The following is an 18452-nucleotide window of genomic DNA, read 5'->3' on the forward strand; positions in this document are numbered from 1 at the left end:
TGGCCGACTCCCCCCCTATCAGAACTATAAGGGAGTTTTGCCCCTCTTTCTCTATCCGTTCACACACAATGGCTCCTGTGGAGCATGGTTTAGTTTGATTAATTCCCTAGATTCGAATTCCGCAGTTTATCAAGACAACTGGGTATGGGGAAACCTGAACTTAGTTTTGCTTAAAGTCTGCTACCCTAACAAGGAGGGACTTCCCAAAAGAACAGGAACTGATCTAGAACATGAAGTATATGGATTAGGTAATTTTACACTTAACCTCATGATCCTGAACGTTGAATCTGAAGCTACACCAATCTTGCCCGCCATGTCCGTATTCCCAGTAAAAGGGGAATTATGTATAAGAAAGAATGGCTCCATACACATGGGCCATAGTAAATGCACCACTGTAATAAAATTCAGTGATCAAGGCAAGTCTACATTTAGAGCTTCTCGTCATTCCTACTTTATATGTGGCCAGACCGCATATATACGCCTACCTCTAGATTGGGATGGTACCTGTTACATAGCATTCCTCCTACCACCTGTTTTCCTAGCTCCTCCTGATTATCATAGAAATACTCATTTAGTACACAATAGACAGCAGAGAGATCTCCCAATTGTCGATTACACTGAAACAGCATGGGAAAAATACACAGATTTCAATAAAGGTTTCTTTCCCTATATAGGTACAGTTACCAATAGTAAGCTGATACGTAGATTAACCAGAACCCTTGAAGCAGTAGTGAACGAAACTATTTCCGCCTTAGGCAATTTAACAGAAGAGCAGTCTGCTATGCGGATTGTTGTGCTTCAAAATCGTCTTGTCCTTGACGTTATCCTGGCCGATAGGGGCGGAGCTTGTAGGGTCATCAAATCAAGCTGTTGCATTTTTCATACCAGAAAATTCGCCATCTGTATATAAAGCCATAACTCGCCTTCATAAGATTGTAAGCCAGATACACCAGAATCCAGGCACCTGGACTTGGTCCGGTTGGTTTTGGAGTGTATTATCTACCTTTGGATGGAGGGTCCTATCCTTCCTAGGTATTGGCTTTCTCATACTATTCAGTTGCTGCTTATGCCTACAATGTGGACCAGCGATTTGTGGTCTGTGTGCCACATCGTGTATTCCACCACCAAGATTTCGTTCGTCCCAGAAGAAAAAAGAAGAACAAATGATGCTATATGAACAGATCAATGGATTGATGAAGATTGATATCTCTTGACGGGCAAGTAGGGGACAAGGAGGGAATGTGGAAATATGGATTTTTATGATCAGTTATGTCCCCTATCTTGGACCCCAACGGTTTCATGTATAAATCACAAGTACATGTATGTTCCCTCCAGTTCCAGTTATGAAGACGCAAATACATGTGCGTCCACCGTTAACATGTCCTCTTTCAGATCCGCCATGAATGGGCCGGATATTCTATTTCTAAGTATGAAAGGCCACCGGCTTTATATGGTTCACTTATGCTATTTTTCAGTCCAGGCGAGTAGGCCCTGATTCTGCCATCAAGCTTTTCCTGCCTTCTGCCTCTGAGAGCTCCAGTCTGAGCCTGCATCTGTATCCATGAACTTTGTCCTCATTCTCTGCGCAGCTAACGGTGCCTGACATCAGCTTGTTGCCTGCCAAAAACTGTATTTCACCTTCGAAATTATCTGCTCCGCTCCCTGCCCAATGCATTCCTGTCTAGTAGTTTAAGTAAACATCCTGCCAGCTACCGAGCAAAGGCCCGGCTTCTCTGTCTTTATGCAAGTAATTCATAGCCCTGTTACTATGGACGATTTCTGCCCCCGCATATTGTGTAGACACTTAGACGCTTGTACACGCACTCACAGTCAATATAGTCAGTATAGAATAAGGTTCTACTCCGAGAGACCTTTCTTTTTGGATAACATAGTTCTTTAAACATAGGATGTTAGATATGATTTGGGATTAGGTTGACATAACCCCAGACTTTTGTCTCCACATGTAGAGCTAAATGTCAAGTCCCTTTCTCCCTCTAGCCCCACGTCAGTTACACGTCATGCTCGAGTTGAGCACAAGTAAGGCAAAGTTCCAGTACAATTCCAGCAGATCACGCAACCCCCTCCAGGTATCCACCCACACATGACAAATTACCCATTATCATCAAGTGGACGCCCACATGGACGCCCACCTTCACGCCTACTTACACGCCCACATGCTCTTATCTCATTCTCTCTTGCTCTTTTGCTTACGTACAATTGAGAAATGTATATATACTGTACTCTGTGAATAATGTTTTGAGAATATTGAGAATACTTTTGAGCCCCTTTCCAGATCCAATTTTGGTGATGGAAATATTCTCCCTTTGACTCGAGTTATTGGAATAAAGCCCTTTATGAACCTGATACCACAGACTCAGCCTCTTGCTTTATGCATGATCCTATTGATATTCTGAAAAATTCTGAGAGCGTAATATTTTATTTACCACACCTTACAGCCCAAGATTGAGACCATCCTGGCTTGGGAACCGCCTCAAAACCCAGACAGAGGTGAGAGCCTTTTTAGGACTCACTGGGTATTTACAGGAGGTTTGTCAAGGGGAATGGCAGTATTGTCGCACCCTTGACAGAGCTGACTTCCAGGAAGCAACACAAGAAAGTGAACTGGACTGACACCTATCAGAAAGCTTTTGATGCCCTGAAGACTGCCATGTTCACGGCACCCTTGCTTTTGGCGCCCAACTTCTCTAAAGAGTTCATTGTACAGACAGACGCTTCAGAGCATGGTGTGGGGGCTGTTCTTTCACAGATGAATGAGGAGGGCCTAGACCAACCTGTAGCCTTTATTAGTAGAAGGTTACTTCCACTGGAACAGAGGTGGAGTGCAATTGAGCGTGAGGCATTTGCTGTGGTCTGGGCACTGAAGAAGTTGAGGCCATACTTGTGTGGGACTCACTTCCGGGTTCAAACAGACCACAGGCTCCTCAGATGGTTGATGCAGATGAGAGGTGAGAATCTAAAGCTGTTGAGATGGTCCATTTCCCTACAGGGGATGGACTTCACGGTGGAACACCGCCCTGGTACAGAACATGCCAATGCTGATGGTCTGTCCAGATTTTTCCGCTTTAGTGAAGAGAACTCCCAGGGGGTGGGAAGCTCTCCTCACATTTCAGCTGGAGGGGACAAGTGTTAGACCTGGCACCATTGGCGTGAGTCTCCCTTCCATTTGTTTGCTTTTGCCTCCTGTGTTGTTGCTATATGTTTTGCTGGTCTAGATGCTTTGGGCACTGCGACACTGCTATTCAGTGACACCGTGCAAGTGCTCCCTATTGTAAAATGTTGTATTGGATTAGTGACTCCTTGATTGGTTTATTTGATTTACTTGTCAGACCCTAGTACAGTGCACCATGTGTGTCCAGGGCATGTACATCCAATGCTGCTGGTGGGATTGCAGTACTGGTTGTGCCACCCACAGAAGCAGCTTGTAAAGTGTGTCTCAGGCCTGCCATTGCAGAGCCTGTGTGCAGTCTGTGACTGCCATGTCGACTTGGCAAGTGCACCCACTTGCCAGTCCCTAAACTTTCCCTTTTCTACATATTAGTCACCCCTAAGGTAGGCCCAAGGGCAGGGTGCATTGTATGTAAAAGGTAGGACATGCCCTGATGTGTGTGACATGTCCTGATAGTGAATTACAGCCAATTTCGTTTTGCACTATTGCAAGGATACCTGTTCCCATAGACCAGAATGGGCAGTTTGATTATAACATCTTATAATCCTAACTGACTAAGGGAACGAGGTAGAAATTCAAGTTTATTATGCCCGAACTCAGAATGATAAAATACATCTTTTAGTGAAGTTGGTTTAACATTCTGTGTTTGTGAATACCACTTTTAGAAAGTAGGTATTTTCTTGCCTAACCATCCAAGCCTGCCTCTGCTAGGTTGTGTATTCCATGTCTGGTTTGTGAGTGACAGGGACTGGGGTGGCTCCAGGAGACAGGGTAAGTCAGCACAAGGCTGAATAGACCTATCTGCATAAGGAGTGGTGGGAGTAGTAGCACCTGGACCTGAATAGGGCTGTGCCTGCCTTCCACAATGCTGGCTCCACCTCCTGTGATGCGTCTGATGACCCTGGCCCACACTGTCAAAGGAAAGATGGAGTCCTGTAAACAAAGTGCTCCAGGACTGCACATAACTGGTTTGGACTAGGTACAGACACACTCTGCCTTCAGAGACAAAGGATTTTGGTGTATAAAAGGGGGGACCCAGACCCCAGAACTTTAGATCACTTCTGGGAATCAAGACAACCCTTTGCCAAGGAGAAGAACCAAGGAAACTGAAGGAGGAGACTGCCCCTGTGCTGTGCTGTTGGCCTGCATTGGTTACTTTATTGCCAAGGAAATGAGAAAAGGAACTTTGTGTGTACTGTTGCAATCTTGAAGAAGAATCTCCAAGGGCTTGAACTGAGCTTGCCTCCTGCCTGAAGTCTCAGGGATACAAGACTTCACCACCAGCTCCCCTGAATTCCCTTGCGGTGGAATTCTGCCTGCAGAGAGGTGCCTACTGTTGTTTGGGCCCTCTGAGAAGACTGCGAATCGCTGGGAGCTGGAAGCGCGACGCAACGAGGAGAAGCGTGTCGCTGCCGCAGCAGTTGCCGTCGCATCGCCGAAGAAGCGTGCCGCCGCTGCAGCTATTCTCCGTTGCTTCATCGAAGAAATGCGTCACATCACTGGAGAAGCGTGTCGCCACCAAATTTGTATTGCGTGACGCATCCAAGGTAATTTGAGAGTAAAGTGTCGCATTTACCATCTACATTGAACTAAGCTATTTTCTTCCATTTTAGAGACTATTTTTGATTACTGTATTGTGGATTTTTGCCGTTTGGTCTTGTGTTAAGTCTAGCAAAGATTACTTATTTTTCTGAACTGGTGTGGTGTCCATAAGTAGTGTTTTCACTGTATTACTGTATGTGTTCACAAATGCTTTACACACTGCCTCTGAGATAAGCCTGTCTGCTCGTGCCAAGCTACCAAGAGGGTGAGCAGGGGTTATTTTTGGAGTGTACCCCCTTTCCCTGACTAGAAGCAAGGGTCCCTATTTGGTCAAAGGTACCTACCTCTGCCAACTAGAGACCCCTAGTTCTAACAATGAGTAACGTCTATCTCTTTTTTTTTTTTACTTCTGCCAGACAGACACTACCTCTGAAAAATAAATAATTGTAACTTGTTTTTTATTTAAAGGATCATGTCACACTCTTGTTGTTGAAGGTCTGTCAATAACACGTGTAACTATTATCCAAACAATGATACTCCATTTACTGACTTTAGTAGGCTTGAAGACTTACTAAGATATGAACTTCTGACAGCTAATCCTTTTGTTGTGTTTGGTTAGTAGATTGTAGGCTCGAGGTTAGAGCTTTGATGTTACTGATAAGTACAAGTACCACTATCATGTTGTGAAGAACTTGCTGTGCTTGCGTATGGAGTGAAACAGAGGGCAAGAGATTGTCACATGTCTGATATCAACCATACCTGTGTGAATTATTGCTGATTTTTGATTTATGGAAGTAGTCAGGGCCAGGCAATAATTTGGCTGATTACGGTGAGAGGGTCATCTGTTTGGGAACAGCCAGGTTTTTCCACGTTTGTGAATTAAATGTGTTCTTGGATGTTTCCTATCTTTGGCAGTAGCTATTTGTAGAGTTTGGCAGTCTGAACAGACAGGGGTGTACTGCAAATGCGCTTTTTCTTGAAGGATGGAGCCAGACAGTGATGGTGCTAATGTTGAACAGAAGCTTCTAAATGTTGTGTATCACCACAATTGTATAAAAGATACAAGTGCTGTGACTGGCCCTGTGGGCTAAGCCGAGTGACTTAACAAGCTATTGGTAATCAGTGAAGGGCTTTCATAGCTGGAATAAAGTGGTTGCATAGGGATAGGTGTAGTAGTCTGGTTTCTATGTTCTGAATTCTCAGCAGTTTTCTTAAGTAGGCTGTGGCTCCAAGCTAAAGTATGAGGCACAGCAATATAAGTGCATGGTGGCATAAACTTTCTAAGGAAAACTTAGAAGGGAAAGATGGTCATAATTAGGCAATTCTTCCAATTTCCACAAGTGAGAAGTTGGGTTTTTTAAAGTTGAGTTTGTCAGTTGATCAATATCAGTTGCTGAATGGGTCAGAGGCAATGGTCTAGGCTAGAGGAGTGTAGTTGTGTTACGTTTTCAGGCTTGAGGGTGATTTTGCTGTCACTTGCATAGTTGTAACAGGTTGTACTGAAGTACTTGGTGAGGTGAAGAAGCATTTACGAAGATCAGAAAGACGATGGTACAATACGGGATGTCAGTATGGAAAGGAGTTGAAGAGTATAGTGGGAGATCTATGATGCTTAGTGTCCAAGAAAGTTAAGAGATGATTAATTCTTTTAGCAACACCAGCTAGAAATATCTGGAGCCTTAATGCTCGGACTCTAAACAAATCTCTTTGTAACTGATTGAAAAAACGTTGCCTATTTTGTTGTATAATTCTAACAATTGGGATGTTGGGCAGCTATCCCAGGGAGGTGGGTGATGATTTGTTACAAATAGGAAGGGAACTTACTGGTAGTGCGGGGTATTGGTCCGTAGCGGTCCTACACATTTTGCTTATGATCCAATCTGAAATGGTTCATGGAATGCAACATCTTCTAGCCTCAATAGTAGGATCAGATAATGTATAATAGATTGTATTAAAGGAAGCTGACAGTCCGTGAAGTTGTATTGTGCCAACATCATTGCTGTCTCCTGTAGTCTTCAGGACATCTCAGGTGGAGATCATAGCAAATGTAGTTCCTCTTCCAAGTGTGAAACCAACTTAAAAACAAAAAGAATGACATTATTTCATTGGAGAAAATAATCCATGCAAGAGAACAAAATAACATCAGAATACAACCAATCAACAAAGAATAAGGGTATATAGATGATGATATAGCAAAAACAATCCTAATAAAACCATTAAAGGAAGCGTCGTGGGAGAAAACGTCAAGGAAAATACCCATCGTCTTGGTCAGCCAATGTCTCACCCATCCAGAGTTTGACTGCATTCCAAATCCTTCTCAACCTCCTTCTGCAAACATCATGATCTAACAAAGACATTTCCAAGAAACGTATATTAAAAAATGCATGCCTGATTCTGTAGATACCGAAATAATTGTGTCCGCATGTCATGTGAAAGAAATACTGATGTCGCACTTTGCAAAATGTTTAATAAAACATTTATTAAAAAAAAAGAAAATGCATGCCACAGCACCACACGCGTGGGCTTGGGGCCGTACTGGCAAACCAGAAGGGTGCCAGAACAAATCTAGCCTGAGAGATTGAGAAAAAATACAGCCCACAACATTTTGAGGAATAGCAGATGAAAAGCCCAGCATAATTAATTTTGAATCACACATAATAGCCAAATGTGAAATACTATTAATTTTTTAGGAAAGAAAGGCCCAGTAGCTGCGTAGGGCTAAACAGGTTGTAAATAAATTAACTGTCTTGGCTCCCTCTGCCCCACATTGGAAATAATGATCATCCCCTCTAAACTTCATTAACCATAGACAGTGAGGAGTATAACAAAAATCATTAATGCATTTGATGTAGTGGACTTAATTGGTAACACGTTAAGGACACTCTGTGCAAAACAATTACTGAGCCTCATATCATCATCCGTTACAACTGAACCCAGGTGCCTACTCCATTTATCTGCCCTTAGCTGAAAGAGATCAGCCCGTTGGTCCAATTCAGCCGAAAAAAATAGCTTAAAGGACTGACAGATGTTCCCTTTTTCAGTGCTTTCATTAGGAAATCCAAAACAATGTTTTGAGAGCAGTCAATCTCATCTCTGCTAATGCCAGTTATGAAATGTTGAATTTGCAGATACCTAAAAAAAAAAACAATACGGGGAAGAGAAAACTACTGCTGCATAGTCTCGAAATACATTCCCCTCAAACATTTGCACTGGAGTGAAAAGTTTAGCCGCCTCCCAGCTCTCCCAAAAGCTTTGATGAATGCAAAGAGGTAAGTTAGGCTTTAATCCTAAATACGTATTTCAAATGAAAAGAGTGGTATCAGAGAACTTTTTTGAGAGGACTCCAGATTGGATGAAACACCTTAAAAGTCTTAAACCATGTCCTTTTAAGGGAGACCATACGGATCATGCAAATACAAGGGGCACTCGAGTCTCCCAAGGGTAGATAATTCACAAACGTATGACCCTGTATCCATAATCCCCTACCCATGACCAAGCGAAGTGGAGACAAAAATTTATCGAGATAATAAAAGCCGGAAGGGAGACCCCACCTCTTTCCCTTAGCAGCTGCAGGAGTTGTATATTACAGCGAGGTTTCTTATAACTCCAGATGAACGTCTGCCAGCATGCCTCAATCTTACTGAAGAAAGTCACAGAGAGAAAGAGAGGAATACATCGAAAAAGATACAAATACCTGGGAAAGATGATTATTTTAATAAGGTTCCATCTACCAATCAGGCTAAGATGTAGGCGATTCCACTTGTTGAAACAAGCAACTGGCTGTTGATAAAGTTTCCCTTACTTGTATTCAATGATGTCCTCCATTCATAGACTCCGTTTTACTCCCAGATGGGTAGCTGAATGTACCCATCTCATATCACAGACATAGGCTAAAACTTTTCCTTCAAATCGATGAATACACAGCGGTTGGATATCCTCAGGCATTTTAAGAGCTTGGATATATGGTTCGATATGTAATGCAAACTGTGGAGGAGATAAGGGAGAGCACTGCCCGGTGCCTCGCAAGATGTTAATAGGGTCAGAGAGAGATCCTAAAGAGTGTATCTTAGCTTTCAGGCCAACACAGAGCTGCCGAATTGTAGATATAAAACAAGGGCCAAATACCATAGATTCCATGACCGTCCAAGGCGGTGGTCGAAGGCCTTCTTCGCATCTAGCATAATCATCCCAACAGTGCCCTCATCTGTAGAGGCAGTTTTGAGAGCTATAACAGACATATTAACATGTGAAGTTTTATCAGTTCCAGGAATTAATCCATGCTGGTTTGGATCTACCAGCCCTGAGATCCCTATGGCTAGCCTATTATTCAGTGTTGATGTTAGAACAGTCATTAATTAAAGAGATTGGAGGATATGAGCCACAGAGGGTAGGAGCCTTCTGTTTTTTTAGAAAAATTACAATAATGGTCTATACCCAAGACCCTGGGACCTTACCTAGCGTATTGAAAGAATTAAAAAGATCCCGAAGGACCATGCCTAGAGTATGTGAAAAGGACGCATAGAATTCTAGAGGTATCTGATCTGGACCAGAGGCCTTTCCCTTAGCTAAACAGCTGATAGCTGTTACTACCTCAGACAATGTTATAGGCTCTTCTAATCTAGCCTGCTGAGCCTTGTTAAGCCTGCCAGGAGAATGCCCCCATATAAATTGATTCAGGGCCTTAGTGGAGGCAGAGCAGTCCTCCCGATAGAGTTGCTGGTTCAATAACGACAAGATCTCCCTGATGCCCGCATAAATCTACCACAAACACTCCCTTTTCATTCCTAATATGCAGACTAGCATTAATACTAGTGCTATATTTGACTCTAAAGGCGAGTAGTCGGCTCATCTCTCATGTTTAAGACTTGTCAGCTGCCTGATACGCCACTTTTAATTGCCCTATCCCAAATACTCTTCCTGAGAGCCGCCTGCAGAACAGCTAGCTGCACGGAGAGAAATTCTGTTGTCTGCACTTCCTTGGTGATTATACTATACCCCAAGCTGGCTTCTACAGAGCTAAAAGTTGAGTGAATTTGAGTCTCCTCCATAGTAGCTAAGCTCTGGGGATAAACAGCAAACCCTAGTGTCCCCCCCCGGCGGAAGGCCTTAAGCCTGTCTCAGACGACAGTGATAGCTGCCGATCAGACTTTAAACTGCAAATGCTCCCTCAGGAGCATATTTACAGAGCAAGTATAGTCATCTTCAAAAGCAGTCTAGGCTCAAATGTCCACCCTTGCAGCCCCGGAGCCCGAAGAAGCCCTGTCAATTGTATGAGCAGAGATAAGGAATTATGATTGAATATAATTCTCGGATTAACCTATATCTTTAACAGCGAACTCGGAGGATAGTTGCTTAAAACATGTTGATACGCACAAGAGATCTGTGAAGGGCAGAGTAGAAAATGGAGCTAGGTTCATTAGCTCTCTCATAACGTCATTCACCAATAAGTGCATAAGAAGACATAAGCTGAATGCAATAGAATTGAGGGTAGAGGCTATAAAATGCCGCACCTGACAATGAAAAGTGTCTTAATATAACATATAGTGCAAAGAACCAAGGAGCACTCCCCTCTATGCTCCTTAACTAGGAAACAAATCCTATGGCAACATTAAACACAAAGAGGTTCAGCACTATTCAGCAGGTTGTAACAGTCAATAGCAGAATTCAAAAGACAATGGGCACACAATAAAATGTCCAAATCCCTGATGTGGATTTCTTAACCCCTTGGGTGCCAGGCCTTTTCCCCCTCCTGTGCCTGGCGCTTCCTTAGCGGGTGGGTTTCATGACGAGATAGTCTCGTCATGGGCACAGCGCGACTGTGCTCCATGACGAGACTATCTCGCCATGGGCACAGAAGAGGTTAATGGATTTCTCTTTATTGTGTTTTTTCATAAGAACAGAAGACCATAGCCGATGCGTTTCGTCTCACGAAGAGACTTCTTCAGGGCTATCAAAAAAACATACAAATACAATTTTAGAAAGTGTTTTCATATATAAACTAAAACACACTCACTACATTTAAAAGAAAACACATATATATATATATATATACACATTAATTGATAACAAATATCATCCTTATAGTGATAGAAAATATGAATAGAATGTCACTTAACACTGTAGATAGGCCTATTTACAGTAATTCACGACGGGGACAATTGTATAGTGTATTAACATGATTTAGCTTCCATTACAATTTAAAAAACACACAAATTAGACTTAAACACAGTAATGTGCATTGAATATTGATAATGGTTAATATCATACCTTCATACCTTCATAAAGTGTCAAAAGAGTGTATTCACAGTGTATTCACAAAAGACGCTGTCGATTTCAACCATGTGTCACAGAATCCAAGTTTCCATAAACCTTTATATGGTAGACATTATCTAGAATCATAAATGTATTGGCTGTGAAACCATGCCTACTTCTGTCCAATGGACTTACATGCACACATATAATAGTAATATATTCAGTTGGACATGTATATTCATAGACAACCTCATAACCCGTAACTTATCTATTATCTGTGGATTGTCACATTCCAATTATCATACAAAGAGGAGAATTCAAATTAACTTTCACATTATGTTTCTTTCAGTGAAACATTTGGATAATCTATAGAGGAGGGAGCAGTAACTAGAGAAACCCCCTACGGATTGATATAAAGTATTTTGCAGTCTACCAATGAATATGTGTTCATAAGTTTCACTTCAGAACAATAGCCAATAATATTGATTGATATTTAGAAGTTTATTATGATACCATATTTCATGTATATTCATGAATATTGACAAAGAATGAACGATTCAATCCTTATATTATAACATCCTTTTCTATTATAGGTATTTTCTCATGAGTAGCACTAATTGCTACACATGTTCTGGATGGAACATCAATTTCACCCGAAATACTGATGTATAACAAAAAACACATTCCGCTTTTTGAATATGAGCAAAATTATATAGAATTTCCAAAGCATAGTGGTGCATTAACAGTGGCCCTGCTGTTGAAAATTAGAAATAGTTCTAAGCGCATGTAAATATGGGGCCCATGTTGCTTTTATAACATCTCGTACAAGCATATATACCGATCTCCTGCTTGTACAAGATGTTATAAAAGCAACATGTTCCATCCAGAACATGTGTAGCAATTAGTGCGCGCACCCCGTGATTTTTTTCACCCTTCGGGGTCCTTCAGGGACCCCCTGACAAAGGCTAGGGGGTCAGGAACTCTCTACCCTGCCCCCTTTTCACGTTCTCCACCTTTCTTTTTCACTGTCACACACAAAATGGCGTCCGACACTTCCTGATTTCGACCGATTCGAATATTGACTGACATCTAACCACCAATCAGAATTACGCTCGCGGACATTTGGTGCACGCCCCGTGCAAACACCGTGCGCGCATATAGATATTTATGTACTTTTAACTGCAATTTTCTCAGGAACTACTGAACAGATTGACACCATATATGCAAAAGGCACATGCCTGACCTGAGGACTACCTCTTTGCCAAATTTCAAGTAATTCTGTTCAGCCGTTCGGGCTGTACCTTCGACTAAAGGTCCTATGGGAAAATGCATGGGGAAAACGCGTTTTGGGACCCCCCTTTTTTCTCAGCCCCCGCTTTACGAATCACCCCGAGACTTTCAGGGTAGGAGCTGAGCGGAGCGCCCCATTAGTTTTGAAAATTTCACGAAGATAAGTCAACCGGCGCCAAAGTTATTCAAAATAGAATTTTCAGATTTCCTATGGGAACTCGGTCCTAACTATAACTATCTACTGGCGACCGCCTGTAGATAATATATATATATATATATATATATATATATATATATATATATATATATTATAAACATCAGGTTTTTTCAGTGAATATGTATTCACTGAAAAAACCATAGGTTTCAGGGACTTTATAGTTAGCTGGACATTTCACTGTTACAAAACCATAGAAATTCCACCGTTATAGTTAGTTCAGCTAACTATAACTCGCGCCCCCGCAATGCACTGCGGATGACGTCACATATTACACATTCATGACATGGTCAGTAACATCACTGATGAGATCACTGCCTTTCTTTTTTTTTTTTAAGGGGAGGGGGCCTGCGTGGCCCCCCTTCCCGGACCACTTCTGGCCCTGGGGACCCCATCCCTCGGGGCCGGCCCTATCTGTTGGGGACCGTGGGGGGACCCCAATTCCCCCACGGTCCCACCGGTTCCCCACCTCCGGTGGGAGCCGGCATTGCTTTATCACAAGGGGAGCTGCTAACATGCAGCTCCCCTTGTGGAAAAGCAATCTGGTTTGGATTTTGTAAGCGAGAGCAGGAAACCTGCTCTTGCTTACAAAATCCAAACCAGTGTTTGGGGGGGTGGCGGTCCCCAGGGCCATGGAGGGCTCCAGGAGGGTGGCCGTGCGGCCCCCTCTCACCTAGTGCATACCCCCGGGGAGGTGGTGGTCCCCGGGGCAGCGGAATGGCTGTGTGCCCCCCGCAAATAATTAATAAAAGTCCCGTGGGTGGCGGTCCCCGGGGCTTGAGGGGGCCTTGGAGGCCCCCCAACACATTAAAAAGGAAGCCCTGGGGGGTGGCGGTCCCCAGGGCTGCGGGGGCCCCCGCATATATTTCTTGGCAATGCCCCCGGGACCTGGCCCACCCGGGGGCCTCCATTAAATGAAGCGCATTTTTAAAAACAATTTCGGCGGAATTCACGACCCCAGCGCGAATTTCGCCGAAATAAAAAAAAAAATGCTTTTTTTGGCACTGGGGGTCCTTGTGGGACCCCCTGAGCAGGCCTAGGGGGTCAGGGTGTTTCTATCCTGCCCCCTTTTATTGTCTTTAAACATTTTTTTCACTGTTTTCTTGTGACTCGGTTCTACCGAGTCACAAGATGGCTGCCAATACTTCCTGGTTTGGAGTGTTGACAGCCAATTAGAATAACCCCTTCGGTGCTCATGACGAGCATGGCACACAGTCGCCGTATGTCATGACACCCACCCACGGGGGAAGCGCTGGCGCTCCCCCCGTGGGCGGCCGATCTGTTTTTTTTTCCTGGGGAAGGCAGGGGGAGACCTTCCCCTGCCTCCCCCCCACCCCCCTCGCGTCATCAATGACGACATCACACGAGGCGCGCTGACGTCATTGAGGGTTCCCTTGGATCACCGACGCGCAGGAAGCCACTTGCTTCCTGCGTGTCGGTGATCTAAGAGGGTAGTTTTGGGGCTGGGGAGGGGGGGATTTAAACAAAAGAGACATAGAGGGAAAGGAAAGGGTTTTCCTTTCCCTCGATGCCTCTTTTGTGCATTCCTGCTGCACGATCGTGCGATCGTGCAGCAGGAATGCTCACTAGCACCAGGATTTTTTTATTTTTTTTATTTGGGCAGTGCGTTGGTTAGGGGAGCGGCCCCTTGGGCAAGGGTCGCTCCCCCTGTTGGGGGCATATGTATTGGCTTTGTTTGCCCCCCTGGGGGGGCAGAATTTAAATTTTGGCCGCAAAATCGGCCCACTTTGCCAATGTGCTGGGGAGTGGCCCCTTGGGCAAGGGTCACTCCCCTTTTTGGGACATACATTTTGGCTCTGACTGCCCCCTGGGAAGGGGGGGGCAGTTTTAATTTTATTTAAAAAAATCGGCCCACTGGGCCAATGTAATAAATGTACTGGGGAGCGGCCCCTTGTCACTCCCCTTTGGGGGCCATTTTGGTATGCCTATGATGTTAGGTTTTGTTGGGTTTGATGTTTTGTTTGGTGTCGCTCCCCTCATGGGGGCTATGTTTAAGGCTTTGTCTGCCCCCCTGGGGGGACAGATTTTCTTTATAAAAAAAAAAAGGCCCACTGAACCACCAGGGATTGTTTAGTGTGGAGTGGCCCCTTGGGCAAGGGTCACTCCCCTTTGGGGGCTTATGATTTTGGCTGTCTGCCCCCATGGGGGGGGGGGGGGGGGGGCAGATTTCGCCATTTTTAGGTTGAGCATTTCAGACCTCTTGTATATTCTTTAGTATTTACTTATATGTTTTTATGGTTTGTGTGCTTTGGAGATCAGCCCTAGGACTTGTCTGCTTCCGCTTACGGATTTTTCATTCTGATTAACTGACTCTATTTAACTTTTTGATAGAAAACAACCAGCAGAGGTCAGTAAAATACCAGAATCACTTCAGCATTCTCTAGTTTTCAGTCCAATGAAATTGTCTTCCACGAGCACCCATAGACAATAATATTTTTTTTAAATCTTGTATTGTCAGTGATATGACCACCGAAGGCCAACATTTTCTATTAAAAACAGAGCATAGAGCATTGGACTATACCATTTCCCGCTGAAAGAACAGCAAATGTTTCAGGGCGCAGGCTAATGTGCTGCATAGCTAAGTACATATAAGGTCCCAAAGGCGAGACCGATTGCATTGCAAATGCTTGTTTAATATAGGGCCCACTAGGCCACCAGGGAGTTATTTGTGGAGAGTGACCCCTTGGGCAAGGGTCACTCTCCTTTGGGATCAATCTTTGTGGCTGTGTCTGCCCCGGGGGCCAGATGGCCATGTTTTTTTTTAATTGGGCCCACTAGACCATCAGGGATTCTTTTGTTGTTGAGCGGCCCCTTGGACAAGGGTCGCTCCCTTTTATGGGAGGATAATTGTGGTCATTTCTGCCCTCTTTGGGTGGCAGAATAGCAGTATGTTTTTAGGCCCATCTGCCCTCAAGGGGGGCAGAAGCCACTAGCCACCTGTTTTTTTTAATTTAATTTTTGTGTTTGGGAGTGGCCTCAAGGGCAAGTGTTGCTCCCCTTTCACGGGGGTGAATATTTTATTTATACTCTTAGGCCCACCTACCCCTTAGCTTGGCTGGTGGATTGTGTGTGGACTGGTGCATTATTTGCATATATGATTGTAATGTTTTTTTTCTCCTTTTTATTCTAGTGTAAAGCTTTTGATTCCTGTTCGCGATTTCGACAATGGTGTTCTGCAGTTTTGCGTAGTTGCATTTTTTTGGTAAGAAAAACATTTTTGTTGTATGTACTCCAAATTAGTATTTTTGTCATGTATGAATGAATTTTTTTTTGTAAGTGGTGTCATAATGGCAGCTTATTTAGTTAGTGTTTTGTGCATGGAATTCTTTGCGATGTGTTTTGTATTGTCTTATGTGTAATTTTCTTTCTCATTCTTTTTTAGTGGGATATTGTTGATCCATACTGTGTCTGTGCAGAGTAGGTGGTGGTGAATTTATCTGCTTCTGGCAAGTGAGTGGTATCGTTTTGGAGTATATAGGTATTTCTGATAAAGGTGCATTTTGTTTATTACTTATTTTACAAAGTGTTTGTTGTTGACTTGTTTGATTAGTTACTTTTATTAGTAAGCAGTATGGCTAGCCGTAGAATGACTGCTCAGCAGGTGGTTGGTATGCTTCTTGAATCTTCCTCAGGGCAGGATTATGAGACTGACAGTGCGTCTGAGGGAGAGGAGGGAGGGGAAGATTCAGGCAGTGAGTTTTCTCTCCACATGGAATCATCGGATGATGAAGGTACTCTCAGTGCAGATAAAGCTACTCTCAGTGCGGATGAAGTGCCTGTTTTAGAGGAGGATACTGCTGTGCCGATGGTGCAAGAGGCATCTGGATTGCAGCCTGAGGCTGCTAGGCTTCCTACTGGGAGTGCTGGACTCTGAGTTGATCCAAACATGGTGCAGCCAGTGTTGCCTGCCTTTAGTGGTGATGCAGGTTGTAGAGTGGATTGTGAAAATCTTTTGCCTATACAGGTTTTTTCAGTTGTTTATGGATGATGTATTTTGGGGTGAGATTGTTGAGCAGACTAATTTGTATGCTGAACAGTTTTTGAGGGACAACAATGACAAACTTAGTCTCCACTCTAGAGCTACCCGGTGGACTCCCACAAATTTGGAAGAGATGAAGAAGTTTTTGGGTTTGACTTTATTGGTGGGTTTGATAAGGAAGCCGTCCATGGCTTCATATTGGTCTACCAGTCCCTTGATGGCAACGGCCATATTTCCTGCAGTTATGACTCGTGATCGGTATGTGCTTTTGCTACGGATGCTGCATTTTGTTGATGATTCTTTGGCGTTGCCATGAGATCACCCTGACTGTGACCGTCTTTTTAAGATTCGGCCTGTTCTTGATCACTTTGTAGATCGATTTTCAGAGATCTTTACTCCAGGGAAAGAAATATCTATTGATGAGTCTTTGGTCTTGTTCAAGGGCCGTTTGGTTTTTAGGCAGTACATCCCTAGCAAGAGGGCACACTATGGAATTAAGCTGTATATGTTGTCTGAGAGTAGGACAGGATATGTTTTTAATTTCCGCGTGTACACTGGTAGAGATTCCACTATTGACCCCCCTGGTTGTCCGTCCACTTTTGGAGTTTCTGAGAAAATTGTGTGGGATCTTGCTAGAGGACTGTTTAACAGAGGCCACCAGTTGTACCTTGATAACTTCTACACTCCTGTGCAATTGTTTAAGGAATTGTTCAAAGTTGACACTTTTGCTTGTGGCACAATCCGCTCTAACCGTAAAGGTTATCCAAAAGAGCTTGTTTGCAGAAAACTTCAGAGGGGACAGTGCAGTTCTGTTAGACCTGTCAGCCCTTTGGGTGGTCCCTCCTCATCATTATTTATTTTGTCCCACTTTTGCCTCAAACCCTGTTATAATTTTTCCTTTTTGGGAACCACCAGACTTTTTAGTGTTGATGCAGGGTCAGGGAGCCATTTTCCCTACCCCTGGAACTTCTGTCTGAGGGCCTGAGACACAAAATGGTGGCCACCCATTGTCACCTGTGACATAACTAGAACCTTCTGGAACATTCTAGAATCCTGTGATAGTGGGAGGCAGTTTAGAATGTTGGGAGGCCATCTCAGGTGGGCAGTTGGCAACTGACTGGAGAAGAGAGAGGACAGAGATAGAAGGAGGTCGGAGTAAGGCAGCAGAGGTGGAAACCAGTGCTTGGAGTTGGGGCCAGAAACCCACCCTTGATGCCAGTCCCTACTGACCAAGCCCAGCCTAAAGCGCTGTGTGGGACCAAGACCAGAAGAACCATCTTAAGGAACTGAACATTTGGAACAGGCCTTAAAGAGGAAGAACAGCAAGCTCCTGACCTGTTCAGCGGTGTCCTCCTGAAGTCCCGACGTCGAGAAGCCTGGAGACCTGGGGCCTGAGGTAGAGAAGCGGCGCTGACGGAAAGCAGACGACGTACCCGGAGCCGCCAGAGGTCGAGTGAGGGCGCCGACGGAGGTCGTGGAGAGGCACCGGAGGTCGAGTAGGGAGTCACCAGAGGTCGAGCGAGGGCGCCAACGGAGGTCGTGGAGAGGCGCCGGAGGTCGAGTAGAGAGTCACCCGAGGTCGAGGTGAGGCGTCGACGGGGGAGTGAAGTCTGCCCACCGGAGTCGCCGGAAACGGAGGTGAAGCGCGCCGGAGGTCGGGAGTGGAGATCGCACTCCGGAGACACCCGGAAGCGGGGAGACCGTGTCCCTGCGACGCCGGAAGGTGACATCGAGTCGAGACCGCCCAGCGACATCGAGTCGAGACTGCCCAGCGACATCGAGTCGAGGCCGCCCAGCGACATCGAGCCAAGACCGCCCATCGACAACGAGTCGAGACCGCCCAGCGACATCGAGTCGAGACCGCCCAGCGACATCGAGTCGAGACCGCCCAGCGACACCGAGTCGAGGCCGCCCAACGACATCGATCCGGAGCCGCCTCACGGCGTCGACACGGCGCCGAGCGGAGC

The sequence above is a fragment of the Triturus cristatus genome, chromosome 4_1, assembly GCF_964204655.1.
Source record: "Triturus cristatus chromosome 4_1, aTriCri1.1, whole genome shotgun sequence".
Classification (NCBI taxonomy): Eukaryota; Metazoa; Chordata; class Amphibia; order Caudata; family Salamandridae; genus Triturus; species Triturus cristatus.